The 22,825-nt window shown below is 44.2% G+C and overlaps 1 protein-coding gene across 11 annotated transcripts in view; it reads right to left on the minus strand.

Annotated features, from left to right (window-relative positions):
- ADGRB1 (adhesion G protein-coupled receptor B1) overlaps positions 1–22,825 on the minus strand; it is a 291,927-nt gene that overhangs the window by 225,098 nt on the left and 44,004 nt on the right. The window lies entirely within an intron of this gene.

Raw genomic sequence — 22,825 nt, forward strand, 5'->3', positions numbered from 1 at the left:
AGGAGCAAACTATGGATTTCCTGCTGGAAGCACCGTGGAATCCTCTGGCTCTTCTGGGATAGCTGCATGGCCACCTTTGCCAAGCCACTCCACCCCTCCTGCACCGCTTGGCGACTGTCAAACCTTTTGTGGATTTTCCATCTCCGCATTATTCGTTTCTTAGCAACTCTGTTTGCTTTAAGCAAAAACAAAATGTCTCTGCCTGTGGCAGGTTATTTTGAGCAGAAATGGTGCTGTTTCAGGTCCATGCCAGTCAGAGGGACCCTGGTCCTGTCTGCCCACTCACTCTTAACAGCACCAAGTGAAATTCTTATTTGTTTCCTGAGTCCCACCTGCCGCAGGGAAAGCACAGCAGTCCTGGACAGGAGCTGTGGCAAACAGCTAATCCTGCTACATTGCTGTTCTACAGTCTTTACCATTCCGGGGATCTTGAAGTATATTGTATAACTCAGGTAATAAAGGTGCGAGTCAGCAGCAAATTTTAGAGCAGAACAAAGTTTCAGCAAGCAAATGCAGTTATGTGACCCCCGTGTACTTTATTGGAAATGTCTTTGGTCTTACAAACTTGGATTTAATCTAGCCCTAGAAGAAGATTTCCCTGCACATCCTGCTTAGGAGAAAGACCAGTGAACTTGGAGGGTCAACCACAGACCCTGGAAAACTTGTAAAAAACCTCAGCAACACTTTCTACCATTGACCAAGAAGGAACAGCAGGAACATGAGGGTCATTGTGGCATTGCAATTTCCATATTTTCCATTTTTTTATTTTCATGCAATCGCAGAATGCTTTGGGTTAGAAGGGACCTTAAAGACCATCTAGTTTCAACTCTCCCTGCCATGTGCAGAGACACCTTCCACCAAACCAGGTTGTTCAGAGCCCCATCCAGCCTGGTCTTGAACACTCCCAGGGGTGGGGAGTCCATACAATCTTTTTCAGTGATAATAGAAATGTTTTTATTCCCACCAAAATGGCACAAAGCCAGTCTCTAAGTGGAAACTGGAATGACTGGTCAGCTCTCCTCACAACCCCTCTGCAAGGTGAATCTTATCCTCCTTCATGAGTTACCAGTAAGGATAAGGACACACAAACTGATGTTAAGCATCATCAGCACCTCCCGAGATTATGATTTAGGAGATCTGATCGATTGGAAACTAATAGCAATTAAAAACCAACCAGGCAGAAATGTTGCCTCACTTCACAGGCTCAGAAAGAAGCTCAATGAAATGAGAGCCCAAAAAAAACCCAAAAGGGAACAGTGTCCTAGCCCTTGGACTGAAGGAATTTAGCATCACTGTGGGGAGATGGATGAATGGAAAATGGGACTTTTAGATGGTGAAGATCAGCTGAGCTTGAAATATAACTACAGACATCAAGTTCCCCACCCATCACAGGAATCTAATTTCTCTGCCTTGTATTCTCAGTTTGAGTTTAGCTGTGCACATCACTCTGAACATACCCCACCCCTCTGAATTGCTCAGAATATTTAGGAACAACTCAGTCTGCCCCTGGCAGAAGGCTCCTTTGCTTATCTTTTCTATTGCTCCATGCCCACAGGAACAACCCTGATGTATAATTTGTGGCATTTTATTCGCTTTGCAAGTGACTGAAATAATGATGATTCTCTGCATGAACCCAAAAATCTCCAAAAGCTGGTTAAAAACCAGGGATGATGAAGAAGGAAAAATAAGACTAGAATTTTAAACATCTGTCACTGGTAACACTATGGGTGAAGGATGAGAAAAGAGGAAAGGAAGAGGCTCAGGAACTCCAGAGTTAATATCTTGAGGACATCATGTCTCAGGAGGCCTCTGGTGATAAATGGAGTTGGAGATGGAACTCAAACAGTGTGGGAACCTCCTTATATAGTTTGCAGCCATTTTCTTTGGAATTAAGTACCATCCATCTTTGATTAGAGATCCAAAGTTATTCACTGAATCCAAGAAGCCTCGCTGACGTCAGTGGAACCAGGAATCCATCTCTTTATTCCTGAGCTGAATGCCTACATATTGTTTTCATGCAGCTGTAAAGACTTCTTTTATGCATCTTCTTGATTTTTCTCTGGCTCATTCATCCTGATTCATCCTCCTCTGCTCGGAGCTCCTTGAATATCCTGGAAGGAGCCCACACACTCAGACACATTCTTGCCCGAGCAGTATATTTGTCCAACTAATTTTTTACTGGAATAAAGTTCCTGCTTTGCACAATTGCCAAGAGCAATTGTTTTGGTGAATCATAAATACTGCAGAAAGTAAATGTTGGTTCAGGTTGTTTGTTTCCGCCCTTGGCAACCCAAGCTCCAAGGGTACAGACATTCCTCAAGAAACTGGGATTTTAATTCAGTAAATAAACAATGATGGCAATGGATATTCATTAGGAGAGCCCTGCATTTTGACTCTGGAAGGTGAATCTGCAGTACAGCATGAACTCCTCCCTGTCAAGGATCACTGTAGGAGCTGCAGGTAAAGTAAATCCCTGCCTCTCTGCTCAACATCCTCAGCTCATCTGCAAACCTCTCCAGGCTAAGAAATGACCCTGTGGAGGATGCAGAAAGATCCCAGGGCCAGAAAGAGAAGACAAAGTAGATTGTACCACTATAACAACACTATTGTGTTGAACCACAGAGAGATGGAGAGATATGTGCTTTTTGCCTGAAAAGTTTTTAAGGAAAAGTGCACAAGTTGTGCAAGACTTGGGAAAATGGGAGTTTTCAATTTGATGATGTAATGCCCCAAGCACTGAGTTTTGATGTTTAAGACGCAGGCAGGACCACCTGGAAGATCACAGAGTAATAGGGTGGTTTGGGTTGGAAGGCTCCTTAAAGATCATCCAGTTCCAACCCCCTGCCATGGGCAGGGACACCTTTCACTAAATACTCAGAAGGGTTGCCTTGAACTCTCCGTAGATGACTGAAACACAAAGATGAAAATCTGAGCCTCTCCACTCAAGGCTCCTTGATCTGTCCATGGAAGGAACTGGGAATCTGCAGCAGGGCGTGGTTTTGGAGAAGCCACTGTGGTCTCAAAGTGTCAGGGTTAGTCCTGCACCAGCAGACAAACTTTCCTGGGCAGGTCTGTGAACCACTGCTACCCCCACATCTTTGGGAGGAGCCATAAGTTTCCATGGACAAATTCAGCAGCAGCTGCAGACAATTTATGGGAATACAAAAACTGGATCTCAAAATAGGGATCCAGACTCCACACCAGGACCACATGCCAAAAATTTTGTTGTTGAGTCAGAGTCCTTTACCAGAGCTTAGTGTGGGTCTGTGTCTTGATCCCGGTGGGAAATCACTCTCTTCTTAAGCAGACACTGATTACAGGGCCCTCTAAGTTGTACTTTAATACAAATAATATAGAAGATAATACTGTCATATTTCATAATATGGTGACTGTAATTCCACTCTTGTAAAAGAGCAATTGCAGTGTAATTATGATAAGTATGTTCTCTGACACGCTTTAATACCACAAATACAAATGTAATATAATTACACTCCATTACAATATATATTAGTATTGCAATTTAATTGCATGATAATGTAATAACATAATTGGTAATTATAGGACTTATTGCATGTGTTAGTGCTTTACATATGTGGACACACACATGCACACACACCCTCCTGTTTTGGAAAATAAGTGACTGGATGGTTCACGGTGTGGCTGAGAATAAATACTGTAAATGTCACTGCAATGCTGTATATTCAATTCAGGTAGCACAGGGACACCAGAGAGCTCACACAAACCACTCACTCATGCAGTTAATGTTCTTATTATATCAACAGAAATAATTATTGATTGAGGAAAAAAAAAACCACAGTGTAATTACATTTTAATTGCAATATAATTCTACTGTAATTACACTTTTTCTGTTATTTGGCTTGGCCAATAGCAATCAGATTAGTGAGACACTGTTCTCATAATTTTAAAAGATTGTATTATTGTGTAATATTGCACAGCCTCCCATGAGAAGAAGTTTCATCATTGATCAATTATTTCAACATAAACCTGGATTAGTGTTGGAAAATTAACAATAAAGATGCAACATTGCTTAGTAGCCCTCCCAAATTCTTCATGGCTCTAGTAACTCCAAAATCATTGACACTCAAAGAATGGGAAAAAAACATTGAATGGAAAGATGAGATGCCAGAAGATGAGTCCTTACCCTCAGTTTGGAATCCTGTCAGCTTTTACGGAGTGTATTTGGAAATGCTACAGTGTTTATAGTGGAAAAGGAATATTATTCTATTTAATTCTACATTCTGTCCCCAAAATGCCACTTGATTCAGGACGGTTGCCTACCCAGAGAGCACGAGAAAGAGGGTTATCCGTGCTGATCCCACCTTCCTCAAGATGCAATGCCATGGACACCCCTGGGTCCCTCCGAAGTCACTGACAATGGAAGATGTTGTTCCATAGAAGCTCTGAAGAGAGTTAAGTTACTTGTCTCAGAAACAAGGAAGGTCTGGGAGACCTCACAGGTGACACCAGACAATTATCTCATCATCAGCTTCAAAGCATTTTTGTGCTTAAAGTACTGGGAAGAGCAACTGGTGTCCTCCCTTCCTGCATTTCCCCTCTTATTTCCTATTCATTAAAAAAAATAAAATCAAACTGAATGAAAAAGTTGGAAAAGGAATGAAATCCTGTGCGTGGCTCCTGGATGCTCTGGGTGATACAGTAGCCATGGCAACAAGCAGTTCAAGAGAACTCCCTTACCTTTGATTTTTCCTTTTTTGGTTTAATGTTTACATGGAATAGTGGAATTTTCATTGCCAGTTCATCTCCTGTACTGGACAATCAAACCACTTTGTGCAGTTTCTCACGAGGTTCTTCCTGTTGTTCATTACTTTCATGAGGGCATGACCCAGGCCCAGCTGAAATCAGGTTGACCATGAAGTTCTTGCCTGCCATTATCACACTCCCCCCAAAAAACCCCAAAACCCAACAGGAGAGGTGGGTTGGAGATGGGTTGGAGACACATCCTGAACAACAGTTGAACATTGTGACTCATTCCCATGGCAAACCCCCCAGAGACCAAATGTTCTGATGGGTCCCAAGAGGGATTAGATCGATTCACAGAGGCACAATCGATCCGTGGTTATGGAACGTGGTTTTTTTCAGACAGTTCTAAATCAGAGAAAATTAATAATCCTTAAATCAGCGACTACTGGATGTCAGGAGTGTGCATCAAAGGTGGGATTACTTTGCACTTACTCCTTTTTGCTTTATTCTTCTCATGGGCATCTGCCCAAAGAAGTGATGGAATCATCATCCCTGGAAGTATTTAAAAACCTGTAAATGTGGTGTCTGGGGACATGGTTTAGTGGTGGACCTGGAAGTGTTGGACTTGATGATCTGAGAGGTCTTTTCCAACTTAAATGATTCCGTGATTCTGTGCTATTGGTGTGAGCTCCATGGACCATTGGTCTCATCCAGTATGGATGTTATGAAGCTTTCGTGTTCAAAGGCACAGCCAGCCTTCGAAATTCCCATCTCTCCTGGAGAGCAGAGGTGTTGCAAGGTAAGGGATGATCCCAAGAGGTGGATTGAGCCAGTGAGGCTGGATCAGCATTTGGCGAAGTCTCCAGCCTGGTCCCCACGTTCAGAAAGGATCTCCGGTGAGATCCCATGTCTGATAAATTCCAAATTGTGTAGCAGATCACGGACTGCTCATCTCAAAGCTTCTCTCAGTCTGGAGCCACTGAGCTGTGTATCCAGATCTGGGAATGGTTTAGGAATTTTCACATTGTGCCAGGGAAACCTGGAAGCAAGCACAGTGGCACAGGGATGAGCTCAGAGTCATGGCCCAGTGCCTGCCACTGCAGAGGTACTCAAACCTGGTGTCTTGCTTGGATTTCTTTTTGTAAAATGAGCTCATTTTGGGCCAAGGCTCAAAGCAGAAGTTTGGGGTAGAGAGGCCGTACTCCACAAGCACTAGATTCACCCAGATCCTCTGGAAAAACAGAGGATCTGGGTGAATCTTGACTATGAGGAAAATCCAGCCAAAGAATTGGAGATTTTTTGTTCTGATTTTTTTTTGGGGGGGGAGTTGCCAAGAAACTTCACAGGAGACCCTGGCAGAGAACCTGGCTTTGACTTTTGCTCTTTCTCACCTTGCCCAGCACTAACACTGTGGGCACACAAAGCAAAAGAGCCCTTCACCCTCCTGGAGCATGCAGGGAGACTGCAGCAGCTCCAAGAGAGGGGCCAAGTGTTTTCCTGCTGCTCCCCAGAGCCAGGAGGCTGTGGCAGAGTCAGACTCTGTGCTAGGGCTTGGGCTTGCAACCAACGCTGACACTGCATTGCAGCACTAGGAAAAGTGGGGAGGGAGAAAAACTGATGCACACCCTGCAGGGAAAACAGCATAGACGGGATCATCCTGCCCAGTTCAGGTGGGAATCTTTGTCCAAGAGGGCTATGCTCCCATGACACCTCAGCACAAAAACACCCAGAGAGAAACTTAGCACTGACACGTGAAAAAAAATCGAAGCAAAATAAACCCAAACTCCCAAATGTGTAAAGCACAAGCCCAGCTGAGCTGGCACTTCTGTTTCCTTCCCCAGTCTAACTCATTTCTTTATTGAGTGCTCTGGGATCCTCGGAATGTGAGACTGTGCTCCCAGAAAATACACCACTGTCCTCCAGTCTATTCCATTCTGGTTCAATAGAAAGCAGACCAAGTTATTATTACGAAGCAAACCCTGCCAGAACCAATAACTGTACAAGGCCCGGCGTTATGCTGAGATGCTGCTTCAATAAATTATCAGCTGAGAAAAGTCTGGATCCTTTAATACTCCAGGGATTTGTGGCTGCGCAAACCTGTGCATGGATAGAGATAAATGCAGCTAAACAGATACGACGCCTGCTATTGGCAGAGGATTCTCTGAGTAACAAGGAATGGAACATCTAAAACTCTAGGTTAAAACTGGGACTTACTGGCCCATCTCCAGAGATGAAAACATCCATATTTGAGGGTAGCTGAAGAAGGGGGAACCCTGCATCCCAAACGCTACGTTTATGTAGAGAAAGATCTGTAAAGGGTGATCCCTGTGGATCCCTGGGACTTGTTTGTGCTGTCAGGACATGGTAAAAGCTGAAAACAAACCTTCAGAAGAGGAAATCAAAGACTGGCTGGTGGGAGAGAAGAGATTTGGGAGGACTGCTCACTGAAACTGGAGAAAAAAAATCAGAAGGCGATTTTCTTCTCTGGGAGGGAAAAATGATTTGGTTGGATCCACTTGAAGAAGGACTGGGAGAATGGATGGAGAATAGATCCACTGAGAAATATCAGTGGAATTTTTTTCCCTTCAACACATGGTTAACACTGAGGGCTCAGTGAGCCTTCCTGGTGTCCCTCCACAGGGAGTGAGCTTTTTCCAAGAGTGTGGGTAGTTGGTTTCAGAAATCACAGCAGGGCTGATTCTGGAAGAAGAGACCTCAGCTCTTCCTGATGGCCAGACCTTCCCAAGTGTCTTGAGCTGGGTCTTCTGGTGAGCTGAGGCTTCTCCTATTGAGACATTCTTGAATCTCTGGCAGCATCAAAAGTGGTCAAGTGGAATCTATGAGATAATTACCTGCTAATCCAAAGGGACCCAACATTCTTCTAAGAACTGGGGCAAGAAATCAATTAGAAACTTCCTGTAAGACCTCAAGGGTGCTAAAACTGGAAACAGTATCCGTTGTGTTTGCTCATCATTACCCTTCTGAAACATCCAGCTCACCTTCAGTGAACTAAAGGACCATGGATTTTACATATGAAAACACTCAAGGCAGGCTGGGAAATAAGTCAAGGAGATGAAGCTGTGAATAACTGAGTTTTAACCTGAAGAAAAAAAAACATCACCTGCCCAAACATCAGCCCTACTTTTCCTGCTTCCTTTGTGGGCTCCCAGCTGAAGCACGGATCAGCCTCGACTCATTGCCTGGCTGATGAACTCTGAGAGGCTGCAGCCCCGAGCACTTCTCTTCCAGGGAGTTTCCTTGCATTTCTCCTGACAGCCTGTAATCGGATATGAAGCTTTTTTTGGGACGCATTAGCACAGATGACACTCTGCAGAAAGGGATTGTGTTGCAGCGTCTGCTGCGTGCAGATACAGCCCTCCTTCCCTTCCTGCTGGATGTTACTATTATTATTATTATGGAGTTCATAGTAACATGACTTGGAGCGTTGCAATTTGTCCCGGAGACACAAAACTCTGAAAATGATGTATTCCTCATCTCCACATCTCCCTTGCTGGCAGTAGGATGTTGACAGGATTGAATTCCTGGGGAGGAGAGAAGGGGGTGAGGACAGGGAATGGGGGCAGGCAGTGGGTCCAGTGTGACAGTGGGATTGAATTCCCAGATCTTGAGCTGGAACAGAATTTTCCATCAACAGTGTTTGCAAAATGAAACAGACACTTTTGATACAGGAACCTCCATGAATCCCATTTAATTTTGCTTGTTGACTAGGTTCTCCTCAAGAACCCAGCTTTACCAGAAATAAAGGGAGTTACTTATGCAGTGCTGGAAAGATCCAGGTTTTCATTCTGGGAGAACCTATTTACAGCAAGATCTGCTTTCTTGGGAAAGCTGAGATAGAACAGCTCAACTCCTCTGTGTCCTGGAGAAGTGCCATGGTGGGAAGTTGGCTCGGGGCAACTTGGAATGAAAAATGGGGAGTTTCATTTCTAGAGGACTGGCTTGATTCCTGTTTGGACCAATGTTGAAAAAAAGTAAGTTTCTCTTTGGATCAATCATGAGAAAAGGAAATCTCCTTCTCATGGCTCCTTGATGGATTTTTGGGGTCCTTCCTGAATTTCTAACCAGGTTGGTGTTTGCATGTAGGAAATCCAAGGGAAACAAATACTAACAACCCTATTGCTTTTATTTCTCAGTAAAACTGAGAGATTTCTCCTCTGCCATCTGAGATCTGGTTTGAGAGACACTACTGAGGAAGGATGGAAGGAGTCCAGCTTCTTTTTACTTTTTCTATGTGTTTTAATCTCCACAGTTTTCAGTCCCACACCTTTCACGGGCACGAAAATAAACTTCCAAGCAAAGACCTTCTGCAGGTATAAACCTGCAAAACTCAATCCTATCAACCAAGAAATATGATTTCAAAGTGACTCATTATTTGTTAACAAGGAAGCAGAGGGAGAGTTTCCTTTCTTACAGTCAGACGATGCCTCTGTTCAGCAATTCAGGGCAACAAGGATGGGGAAAGGTCTGGAGCAAAAGTTTTATCAGGAGCATCTGAGGGAACTGGGATTGTTTAGCCTGGAGAAAAGGAGGCTCAGGAGAGACCTTATCATTCTCTACAACCCCCTGACAGGAGGCTGTAGTGAGGTGGAGGATGGTCTCTTTTTCCACATAACAAGCAACAGGATGAGAGGAAAGGGCCACAAGTTGCTCCAGGGGAGGTTTAGACTGGATATTAGGAAAAGTTTCTTCACAGAAAGGGTTGTCAAGCACTGGAAGAGGCTGCCTGGGAGAGTGGTTGAGTCACCATCCCTGGAGGGATTTAAAAGACTTGTGGATGTGGTGTTTGGGGACATGGTTTAGAGGTGGCCTCCGCAGTGCTGGGTTAAAGGTTGAACTCGATGATCCTAAAGGTCATTTCCAACCTCAACAATTCTATGTTTCTAGTGAAGGAACAAAGCAAAACAAACTAAAAAACCCTGTGCCAGCATCCTAGATAGCTTTTGATCCCTGAAAAAGAAACAGCCTGTCTGGATGTTCATATACCACCAGTGAACCAAGCAAAGAGTGCTCTGGAGAGTCCTGTCTCACACCCTCCGGGACTCAACAGCAGCCACTGCTCAGTGCAATAATCCTAAAAAAAGGAGCTGGTCATTTTCCAGCAGCTAATGACAAGTTTGTTAGTTAATGACCCAGATCAAAGCCAAGGGCGATTAATGATCTAACAAACCAGTCGATGAACTGGTAATGAAGACCAATTATAACCTGTAACAACAGCCCCCCACTAAAGAATCACCTTTATTAGTCTTTTATTCCCTCTGAAGAGGGTCTAGGACAAGCAAGGGGCTATTTCAGGAAATTGCTTGCTCCCTGGAAATCAATAACCAATCAACACCTGGAGTTTATGCTGGAAAAATGCATATGCCAGAAAACAAACCCTCTAAGAAACATTTTACCTAGAAAATAAATGAACCCGACATGTAATGTGATTGCCTCAGACTCAGCTGTTCAACAGCTTGTTCAAGGGACTCTTTTTTTCTCCCCTTTGTTTAAAACCCTTGCTAAAAATTTGCAATGCAGGGGGAAAGCACATGGAAGTGGAAAACCATTTTCTGAGGAATGATACGGACTGATTGACCAAAATGAGCTCTTGGCTGTGATAAAATCACAGAAGCTTAGTAAAGGTTTGTCCAAAAGAAGCATCTATAATGTAGGGATGTTATTTTAGGAACTAGAGAGTTGGCCAGAAACTTCTCAGGTCCTTAAACAACCCAGAGCTGAAGAACATTGAATTATAGACAACACAGGGAGAGATCTACTCCATCTCCAGACCTACCTAGACCATCTGGAGAGGGGCTTCTGACAAGAGTGTGCAGTGATAGGACAAGGGGGAATGGCTTTAAACTAAAGGAGAGTAGATTTAGGTTAGATATTGGGAAAACATTTTTCCCTGTGAGGGTGGTGAGGCCTGGAACACATTTCCCCAAGAAACTGTGACTGCCCCATTCCTGGAAGTGTTCAAGGCCAGGTTGGATAGGGTTTGGAGCAACCTGGGATAGTGTAAGGTGTCCCTGCCAATGGCAGGAGGGTTCAAACTAGATGATCCTTGGGGTCCCTCCCAACCCAAACCATTCTATGATTCTATAATTCAGTGAACTTCCTACCTCTAGAAGTGTTTCACCTTGCAGAAATCACCTCTGATAATGACCTTCCAATTTGCTTTTAGAAGGTTTCCCACTCCAGCAGCCCAGTGTGTCATTACCCTTCTCTCTAGGAAAAGCTCTGCCATGTCTAATTTGGATATCCAGCACTACCATTTAAGCCAATGTCTTCTTTTGTCCTGTAAATCCAGAAAACCATTTTATTTCCTTTCTTTGTCACAATTCCTCCTATACCACTACAGTAAACAAGCGTTCTGTCCCTCTTTATTGTACTTTTCTGTAGACAGAAAAAAAACCTCATTTATATATTTATTCTTCCACATCAGCAGTGTCACAGTCTAAACTTTGAGCTCACCAAGTCGTCACAGAGCTCAAAAGAAAAACACCCTCCCAGAAAAGCCCAATGCTCTGTTTTCAGCAGTGCCAACAGGAGATACTATCTGGGGAGAACATATAATTTTGGCCCATCTCTCCTATTCAGAATTTAGAAGTGCTGATTCAGAGGCATTGGAGGAGACTCTGCCAGACCTCCCTTTCAATACCCACTTGATTTCATCCCCAGGGAGCTTGTTTTGAGGGCACCAGTGGACATCATCCTGCTGCAGTCTGATGGACTGTGCTCAAAGGAGAGTAAAAATATCCCTCAGGAGCTTTGGGAACTGTTGGAGCCCTCTGGACTCGCTCCGACAGGTCCATGTCCTTCCTGTGCTGGGGACTCCAGAGCTGGATGCTGTCCTGGGATAAAACGTCTGCATTCTGCTCAGCCTTATGTGAGCCCCTGCTAAAAGTATGAAGGGCTTTAACTCCAGCAATCAGCACTTACACAAGATTTACTACTGGTTTTAATACCAACTGTAGTGGAGGCACAGAGGCAGGAAGAGTGGTACAAGAAGGCAAGCCTTCAAACAGTCAGGAGAGAATGATAGCAGCCTCCTAAAAGTGATTTAGCTCACCAAAGAGCTGAATCACTTTGGCTTTACGAGCAGGAGATGATGGTGGTTTCAAGGCCTGGGTTTGATTTCGTGCCTGGTTCTTTCCCCAGCCTCTGTCTTTGGGAGGAGCGGTGGGTCCAGTGCACTGGTGCATCTGCATTGATGGCAGGAGCCCAGCCCAGCCCTGATTGCTTGAACTGCACTGGTGTAAATCATCCCTCTCCCCCCCCAAGACAATGTGAGTCACTGATCCTGGCACTTGGCTGCCTTGGCTGGTCTCCCAGAATCCGTTGCACGGCTCTCAGCAGCCAGGGGATGCTCTCAGTGGGATTTGTGGGTAGAGGTATATTGACTTCTCTGTGCCTTGGTTTCCTCATCGGTGGAACAAAGCTAATAACCCTTACCCACTCCTTCAAATAAGAAAGGAAAACCTTATCAAAAAACTTAGCCAACTGTGGTTTATGTAATGCTTTGTGATCGTGGGGCAGAAAGAACTCCAGGAGAGAAAAGTCCAGTTATTGTGAGCAGTCTAAAAAGTCTCTCCTCCACACGCTGAGGATTGGTTCACGCTGATTTAATCTCTCAACTCAGCTGAGCATCTGCTTGCCTACAATTAGCCCTGGGGATGGGAAACCCAATTCACATTCCACTTGCAACCTGCAAGGTGAGGCACTGCTCTGATTCACCAGCTGGAGCTGGTTAGAAGGTATTGTCTTGTTTCCTTTTTTAAGCCCTGAGCTGTCCTGCTAAGACTGTCCCTACTTATCTTACTCCTTTGTTCCCCCATGATCAATTTGACTTAATTTCCTCTTCTTCTTCCACACATTTACAAACCTTTATAATACACCACCTACCACTGCTGCCAAACTTTTTTAATCTCAAGTTCCTCTCCCCTACCACTGCATCTAATCTTTATTAATTAACTAGTTAATAACCAGCAATTATCCTGTAAATAAATGACTGTTTGAACGGTCTCTGTGTGGTGCTTCCCTCCTGCCAAGCGGCACGGTACCAAATTCTCCAACTCAGTCTTTGCAACAGATATTTGGATACAACAAAATTTGTACCCTGGGACAAACTTCTTGTGCTGAACAACACATTTCAAATGCTTTGAGTACAAGGGAGCAGTGTTAGGATTGCCATCAGTCTTCTGAGCTTCAAGAAGATCAAGAAATCACAAATTCCCACTTCCATGGGCACCTTTCTACCACCACAGCTTTTGGAGGAGACCTGCAAGAGTGCTGTAAACTTTTCTGCAGATTGAAGGAAAAAAAAAAAATCTCATTTATTTATTTATTCTTCCACATCAGCAGTGTCCCAATCTAAACTTGGAATTCACCAAGTCGTCACAGAGCTCAGAAGAAAAACACCCTCCCAGAAAAGCCCAATGCTCTGTTTCCAGCAGTGCCAACAGGAGACACTATTTGGGGAGAACCTGTAATTTTGGCCCATCTCTCCTATTCAGAATTTAGAAGTGCTGATTCAGAGGCATTGGAGGAGACTCTGCCAGACCTCCCTTTCAATATCCACTTGGTTTCATCCCCAGAGAGCTTGTTTTGAGGACACCAGTGGACATCATCCTGCTGCAGTCTGATGGACTGTGCTCAAAAGAGAGTAAAAATATCCCTCAGGAGCTTTGGGAACTGTTGGAACTGTGCCACAAAATTTGGGATGAGTACCCATCAGCTTTTGTATTTTGGACACATGCAGACCCAGTGAGTCAAAAACTAGTCTCACCCCTTACCAGCAGAAACAGGATGACCCAAGAAATGTGAATAAGATAGTTTTTTCCTCTTCAAAATAAGATAATGGTTTGGAAACTGTGTTGAGAGGCAGAAGATCAGAGACTGTTCCTGATTCTCAGGTTTGTGGCTTCCTGGATGCTCTTGGGTAGGTCAGTTTTGTGCCTTGGCTGCTTTGTCTATGAAAAAATGCACTGTGGGGCACTGAGCCTTCCTCAGTGTCTTAAGTGATGCTTTAAAGTCTCACATGAGAAGCTCTGCAGGAGGGAGCAGGATCACACCAACCTCACCCACATGTGAGTGCTGAGTGAGTCTGCAAAGTCACAGAGTCACAGAATGGGTGAAGTTGGAAGGGACCACAGTGAGTCATCTGGTCCAACTCCCCAGCTTCAGCAGGGTCATCCCAGAGCACAAGGCACAGGATTGTGTCCAGATGGTTCTGGAATATCCCCAGTGAGGGAGACTCCACACCATCTCTGGGCAACCTGTTCAGTGCTGGGTCACTGCCCAGCAAAGAAGTTCTTCCTCATCTTCAGGTGGAACTTCCTGGGCATCAGTTCCTGCCCACTGCTGGGCCCCCCAGGCAGAGCCTGGTCCATCCTCTGCCCCCTCCCTGCAGACACAGACAGACAGGGATGAGGTCCCCTCTCAGAGTCTCTTCTTGAGGCTGAACAGGCCCAGTTCCCTCAGAGATCTGCCCTCTCAATGGCACCACGACAGTGCCCTCCTGCTCTGTCACAGAAGTCACTTGCCCAGAGGTCCCCAGTGCCACCAAGACCAGACTCAGAACACTGGACACAGGAAGGGAGTGGTGCAACCTATATCCAGAGCATGGATATAGGGAAGATTTGAGGTGGGTAAATTGTTGACATGGGCTCCAGATGAGCCAGTGTTTGATCCTGGGTCATCCTCATGAACATCTGGTTGAGGCTCTGCCTCTTCTGCAGAGTCAGGACATACTCCCCAGTCTCATTCCAAGTGCTGTTCCCTGTGACTCACCAGCAAAGTGACTATTCTTTTCTTCAAAGAAGATCAACCCTATTCTGTCCAGGCCTCAGTCTTCCCCCAACAGACCCCTGAAATTAAAAGCAAAATTCTCACTGATTTTAGGAAAGAACATGTCAGGAAATTAATATCTCCCTCTTCCTTCCCAGAAGGAACCATTTATTCCTCTTTCCCTGGAACAGCTGGAGAAATTTTTTCACCGCTGCACTGATGGAAGAAATGACTCTGCCTAATAGAAGCAGATGGAAAAAATATGAGGTCATTTGGTCACAAATGAAAAACTTGCCTAGTCTGGTAGTTTAATGCTGAGTTTGCCTGGCCCCTTTTATGATTAGATTATTACTTATTCACTTATTCGTCTGTTTAATCATATCAAGGGAGGGTGCCCTACATGACCCTTCTGGGTACTTGCTGATTCCTTTGTTCTTTTATTCTGCTTTTAACTGAGATTATTTCCATACAGGTTCCTTTCGTAATGAGCCTTGAATTATTATACTTTATCATCCATAAGGTGCTCTATGGTTTGCTGGTGTGCCCCTGTCTATCTGAGCTATTCCTGCAGGACACATTATTCTTAAGTGACTCACAAGTATCAGCCATTTGCAGAGTCCTGGATTTTAAGGCTGGTGGGATCCTCCTCTTTATTGCCTCCTGAATGGTGATGGCCTTAGACATTACATTGTTCCTGAACTTTTGGCTGTCATAGTGTGTCTTTGAAAACTAATACAAACTAAATCAAGAGGTTCAAAGCTTGTCAAGGCCCAGGAGACCTCTGACAGCTTTTTGCATCGAGTGTCATTTCAAATCTCCTTTTTTTTTAACATTATCTCAGCTTCCTTATCCATAAATTTGGGGGGTTCCCTGTTGGTGTGGGATATTTTTAACTAAAAATGAAACTGGTTGTGTGAGAAGTATCACAGCAGTATGAAAACCTACACAGGACACACTGTTTATTGACTTCATGTGAAGTTGTCCCTGTGAACAACTGTGAACACACACAAATCCTATAATTTGTTTAAAAATTCACACCATGTTTTCTGGTTGCATCTACCTGGCTTAACCAAGAGTCATTACTTGCAGGAAGGCTTTTTCTGTCACAACACACCTGCACAGCACATCCAAGAGGCAGAAATATTAACCCTTTACATTAAACAACACATAGGGAACAAGGTGACCTGCCTATGGCTTAGTAGCAGAGATAGAAAGAAAATCATGGGACCTGGATGATCAGCTTTATTGTTGAGTCATTAGTCCACATCCCATCACAAAAAAAAACCAAAAAACCAAACCAAACCAAAACAAAAACCGTGTTATGGTTTATTTGTATTTTTGGTTGACTTTCCTTAGTGATGAGACTGAATTGGAAAACTTATTGGGTTCTTTCTCAGCCTCACACCCCATGTATTAAGATGGAGATTTAACTCTGCTTGTAAAATCAGAGGATCCTTCCAAAAATCCAGCAAAAAATGCTAGAGATGAATAGTGAATCTGAAACAGCACCTCTGCATCTCTTGCTAATAAAAGATGCAGCAATCAAAACTCCGTCTTGACTTCAAGTAATACCCAGACATAAAACTCAGTTCAACCCAAGCACAGTGAAGGACAAAGCTCAGAAATGTGACTGAGATCCTGAGGCAAGGAAAACATAAAATGTACATGCTCAAATTTGGTCCAGAACACAGAAGTTTGGACTGACACTGTTTTTTACATGACTGGCAGCTGAAAAGCTGTGCCCTGAGAGGAGAGCCTGGGAAGAAAACATACTCAAAGAAATTCCAGAAGAGCAGCGGGGCACCTGAAATGCAGTTATCCTGCCTCCTCTCACAGGCCGAAGGTTCCAGCCATCAAGATTTTATCAGGAGCTGTGATCTGTAGCAATTCTGCATGGCCTTGGAAGGGAGAATACTGACTATGGCAGGAAAGAGTTGGAAAATGTGCCAGGCACCGAAGTGGGATTCATGGCACTAAACTGCAGCAGAACTGGCCTTGGAAAAGTTCAGAGTCAGAAAATCACTGAGTGGTTTGGGTTGGAAGGGACCTTAAAGATCATCTTATTCCAACTCCCTACCACGAGCAGGGATACCTTCCACTAGACCAGGTTGCTCCAAGCCCTGTCCAGCATTTCCAAAGTGATTAATAAACGGTAGAGCACCTTCTCATAAATCCATGGATTTCACGGTATTCCATGAGCCACGTGAGTCCCAAAACACCAAAATATTCTGGTGTTAGAACATCAGAGACATGGAGCAGTGTCAGTTGGCACAAGGTGAGTCACACATAGTGTGTGTGTAGTATGTTTTCAATATCTCCATCCCCAATATCTCTATCCAACCAACCTGCTTTGAGAAGGTTTCTGAGCCCAACCTCCACCCTTGTTAAGAAGAGGAGTTTCAGGCCTTTCTTGCTTGTCTCAGTACATTGAACTGGGATGGACCAAGTTTCACCAGCAGATATTCACTTTTTTAAAGTCCTTTCATTATGGTTTACATACCAAAGCTTAGACTAAAGTTTGGCCAACAGCCAGAGAGCTTTTATCCCCTTTTCATCTCCCAGCTAATGATACTGCACAGTAGTAAGTACACTAATATCTTGGAAAACTGCTGATTTAAAGAGCCTGATTATATCAATATCTGTGCATGTATAAGAGCTGTAGATCTCTTTCAGCCCTTGCTTCAAAATCTCAGGGTCTGAAACCAATGGATGTGGACATTAGGCACCCAATTTCCTAACTTTATCGTTTTTTCAAGGTGGGTACTTCCATAAAAACAAGTTTTTATGCTTTCCAAGTAGTCAGTAGTAACCTAGAAAACAGAGATAATGAAGAGTCCTACATGATTCATCAGATGAAAGGTTGATACCGCTCCAGTGATTCTCCACATGGGTCACAGCGACAACTACTCTGGCAAAAATGGTGTTATTTCTGGACATTTGAAAGAAATACCAAGAATTTCTCCAGAAAAAAATAATACTGCAATTTCAACTGGCATTTTACTGGAGAACAGGCAGTGAATACTTAATATTTGACCAATTCAGAAGATACTGGCCAGCATGTTAGACAGAAACACATATCAGAGTTTGTTTGCAGTGATCAAAAACTCAAAGGAACAAACTAGTGAGGAACCGGAGGAGCTGCCTTAGAAAAGGCCTTCCAGTACAGCTAAAATTTGAAGGAACACCATCCATGGACAGGTGCCTGGTAGGTGGAAAAAATCCTGACTGACATCCACTACTTTCTTGGCCAGACCCACTGTGTGCTGGGCGATGTGATTGGGAACAGGGTTTCTCCTGAAAAATTGCAGTTTTAATTCCTTTCAGCAGGGTGGAGAATGAATACAACTCTTTGTGGTATGTTCATTCATAACATGGGATCAGAAACACCTTCACAAATAATATTTTTGTCGTGCTGTGCTGTTATTAAAGCCCGTGGGTTTTGGGTGGACTGGGAGCCAAGCAGTGGTTACACCAAAAGCTCATTAGAAGTCTAAGCAGCAATTAAAGGACAGGTTTGTAAAAGGAATTGGCAGGTGATAAAAGGAAGTTGTCAGGTGATGCAGTCACTTAAGGCAAATAAATAAAAACAACTTCAGGCAACAGGAATGAATTTCTGAATGCAGAAGAATCAACATGTCTGGAAGGAAAGGGAAGGGAGTGTGGAGATGGAGGAGACAAGATTGTACTTCCATTCTGAGGAAAGAAAAACAAGTTGCAGACCAGCCAGTCCAGTCAGATGGTTTATTATTTTTATCTTTCTAGTGTTTGTTGCTGTTATTTATCTTCTTATTTTATACAAGTACTGAATTCGTCTCCTGTGTGAAGTGTCCATTATACAGAGTCAAAAATAACTTTCCAAGCCTCCCATGCCATAGACTGCAGAAGGACAACAAGCCAAATAGGGAAATATTTCTCATCTGCTGCTTCTGTTTATAAAAACCAATCAGTGAATGTGCTCATATGGACTTAACAGCATTAGAGCTTTCAGAGATTGGGATCCCAGAAGAAAATGGGGTCATAAACACAAGCTCTCCAAAGACTGAGGCCTAACATTTTGTGTTTTACAAGACCAAGTGCAAGGGCCTGCACAGAGGTGAGGTCATGCCCTGGTATCCATACAGGTTGGGAGATGGAGGGATGGAGAGCAGCCTTGTGGGGAAGGACAGAGGGACACTGCTGGATGAAAAGTGGGACAGGATCCATCAGTGGGCGCTCACAGCCCTGAAGGTCAGCTCTACCCTGGGCTTTTGGGATTCTCCTCCTCCACTCCACTCTGATGAGACCCGCATCTGGAGCACTGTGTCTACCCATGGGATCCTCAGAACAGGAGGGATATGGACCTGCTGAAAAGGGTCCAGAGGAAGCCACGGAAATGGTCAGAGGGTTGGAACCCCTCTGGCCTGAAGATCTCAGGCTAAGAGGCTGTTCAGCCTGGAGAAGAGGCTTCAAGGAGACCCTATTGCAGCCTTTCAGTACCTAAAGATGGCGTGTAAGAAAGATAGAGAGATATTTTTTAGTAGGGCCTGTGATGATAGGACAAGGGATGGTGGTTTTAAACTAAAAGAGGGAAGATTCAGACTAAACATAAGGAAGCACTTTTTTACAACGAGGATGGTGAAACACTGGACCAGGTTGCCCAGAGATTGCTGGTAGATTCCCCATCCCTGGAAACATTCAGGACCAGATTTGATGAGGCTCTGAACAGCCTGATCTACTTGAAGATATCTCTTTTCATGACCTTTAAAGGTCATCCGATCCAATCCAAACTATTCTGTCATTCCAAGCTGCGTGAACAGGTTGTGTTATCACCCTGCCAACACATCATAGTGAGAACAGCTTTCTGATATGACCTGATAATTATTACCTGACAAACACTGATACCATCCCAGCTCACCTACTCAGCCTCTTCAAAGACAGGAGAAGACCAAAGAAAAGCAGGAAAAAAATCAGTATATCACATACCCAGTGGGGTTCTAAATCTTGTCATCGTGGGAGACACCAAACACCTCATCTCAGGTTTCACTTGCTGGACAGATAGAGGTGCAAAAAGAAAAAAACAATATACAGGGATATAAGATTAGAAAATGCAAGTCAAAAATGAGTGTTCACCACCTCTTCAGGAAAGTAGTCAGAGCTGTTTTGTCCACGTTCCAGACTTGGACTTCAGGCACAGAGACACAGAACAAGTTTTTCAGGGTCGCATAAGGATCCCAAAAGTGACTTGTAGCTTCCTGCTGATTAAGCCAACAATTTTTCTTGGAAAGGCTTCCAACCCTTCTTTGGAGGATGTGTCTCTCTTTGCAAGCTCAAAGAACGAAAGAGTCTGAATGGAAATGGCTGGAAATTCAGGGAATACAGCTGCAGGCTCATTTTGCACTGACTGTCATCTCACAGAACAACAGAATCACAGAATATCCTGAGTTGAAAGGGACCCCCAAAACCATCAAAGTCCAACTCCTGGCCCTTCACAGGACAACCCCAAGAATCACTCCATGTACCTGTGGATTGCTAAACAATTTTTGCAGCAACCAAAGAAGTTAAATACATTGTGATATAAATATATCTACATATAAATACATACATATAGTACATATAGTACATATTTTAATAAATACACAAATATGCATTTTATATGTAAATATATATGCAAATATACATATATAAATATGTTTATATATGCATAGAAATACATTATATTGGCTTAGGGTAAAAAAAAAAAAAAGCCAGCAGCTGCTGCTTCAAGAAGGAATAATAATAATCCTGGAACAAATTTCTCAGACTCCTGTAGGGCTCTCTTTTACAACAACTATCCCAGGCATAAAAAGGAATTTTTCCTACCCTGGGTAGAAGGGCATATCAGCCCTCCAGCTTCTCTGTTACGTCATTTAATGCCTATTGCCTGGATTAATAGGCCTCTCAATTGAAAATACTTTTTAGAGCAGAACTTGGCTGCAGCTGTTTTCCTTTCTGGGGATCTCCTACAGTGCTCTATAAAGCAGCAGATTAAATACTGATGGAGCAGTGCTGGGAAATAGCAGTTGTAGCCCTGGTGATTGTTCATACTTATGCCTGGACATTAGAACTCAGCATCTGAGTGAGATAATATTAGTTGAGATGACGGGGTCATGCTTTGGTGTACCTGGATTCTTATTTGGGAGGTATATATACCTCCAGCAGCAAACACCTTCACAGTGCTAAAGGTACATTAATTATACTTTCTGTGACAGTCCCTAGTCTTGGTAGAGATATATAAACCGGTGGTACGTCCTAGTCTTGAAAACCCAGGTGATCATTTGGTTTATTAACAGCAGAATTGTTTCTCTTGAAAGGAAACAATTTTAGGAGAGTTCAATGTATCATGCAATATGTAATTTGGATCAGCGTTGCCGCTTCTCTTCATTCCCTTGCAGGCAATTAGCAAAGTTTCATTTGTTTCTAGAGACAGTCTTGAGTGAGGAAGTTTTGGAGAAAGGAATGCCGTCCTGTCCTTCTTCCCTTGCTCCCCATCCAAAGCCACTGGACATATGAGCTTTTCGAGTCTGAGCAGCGTTGGACCATCACTGATTTTCGTGAAGCACAAAGAGCCCAGCTGGCAGTAACTACTCTCTCTGTGGGGCTGGGGTTGGGGATTGAGGTGGACAGACTTCCTTGCTCTCCTCTGCTGCATCCAGCCTTGAGCAGGCACATGGAATTCTTCACGTGTCATGTGGCTGTACTGGGCTATTAACTATCAGCACCTTCAGCCTGAAGTAGCACGAGGAAGTCTCACAGCTACCAAGACACAATGGATTAGCAGGAGTTTCCAGACATACATCCCCGGTCTGGCAAGTCCTTCCTATTGCCATCTCAAGTTGCCCAGAGATGTTGTGGACTCCCCATCCCTGGAAGTGTCCAAGGCCATGTGGGAAGAGGCTCTGAGCAACCTAGTCTAGTGGAAGGTGTCCCTGCCTGTGGAAGTGGGTTGGAACAAGATGATCTTGAAGGTCCCTTCCCACCCAAACCATTCTATGGTTCTATTTTCAATCCCAGCCCAGAATGGTGCTCCAAAGGGATTTTCAGTAAAGATTCATTCATGGCTGGGCTTTGCAAACGAAGATTTGGGAAAGGTTTCTACCCACGTTTCAGTAAAGATACCAACATAGAAATGCCTGACACAGACCACTCCTGTTTTCTTACAACCAGCATCACAGAGTGGTGCTTAAAATACTGCAGCTTCCTGGGCTTAGGCAGTATCCTTAAACCCCCGGGAGCAGAAATGTATAAAAATGTGCTTTTCTTCAAGCTGAGGGGGGACAGAATCATAGAATGAGTGGTTTGGGTTGGAAGGGACCTCAAAGATCATCTCATTCCAAGCCTTGCCATGGGCAGGGACATCTTCCACTAGACCAGGTTGCTCAAAACCCCATTCAACCTGGCCTTGAACACTTCTATAATGGGGCATCCACAACTTTTCTGGGCAACCTCTGGGCAGAGAAGATGTTTTCTACCCCCTCCAAACCACCATTGTCTCTGACATGCAAAGGCCACCAATCCCTATCTGCTGCCATCCTGGAAACAAATAGTTTGAGACCAAGTAGATGTCAAGGAGAGGAATACAATAGGGATCTGAGAGCAGATCTAATGCTAAACCCGGGCTTTATGAAGCCTTATAAATGTCAGCCTTGTTTGTTTTCAAGTAGGTAGTGGGAATAGAGCAAAGCCTGTTTGAACTCTGTGTTGCTTCAACCTGACTAATGCTGCCAGAGCAGGGCTGGTGAACTGCTGATAAAAATGTAACTCAATAGGTCTCTGACATCTTTGAACACCTCTCCCTGTTTCCCTAGAGGAAACCTGGATCTGTGGTCCGTAGGGATGATGTGAAATGGCAGCAAAGACAACCCAGAGGGACGTGCAGCCAGAGGCTCGTAAGAGAAAGAAGCAGAGAAAAGTTGTGATGCCGGGTGGAAACGTAACTCTCAGGGCTGTAGCAACCTTGACTGAACAGCCTTTCACTCTGTCTCTGTTCGCTCAGCTGAGGTGACCTCCCCACACGCCCAGAAAAGCCAGGAGTTCCTCTTGGTCACCCCCCTTCAGCAGTGCCAGCCTGCTCCTCCCTGGAGCAGCTGGCAGGAGATGTCAAGATTTGAAGTGCATCATCAGGATAATAGCGAGATTGCTGTTTTACCACTAAATTATGCATCACCCCCCCAGCACACGCTCCCAGCAGGTGTCTGTCTCTGAGCTGTACAAGGGCACTGTCAGCTCCATGCTTGTCACCAACCTGGAGCAGTTTAATAGGAGGTGGTCCCACCTCTCTTGGTGCTTCCAGTCATTT

The sequence above is a fragment of the Lepidothrix coronata genome, unplaced genomic scaffold (genome assembly GCF_001604755.1).
Source record: "Lepidothrix coronata isolate B3197 unplaced genomic scaffold, Lepidothrix_coronata-1.0 Scaffold148, whole genome shotgun sequence".
Taxonomy (NCBI): Eukaryota; Metazoa; Chordata; class Aves; order Passeriformes; family Pipridae; genus Lepidothrix; species Lepidothrix coronata.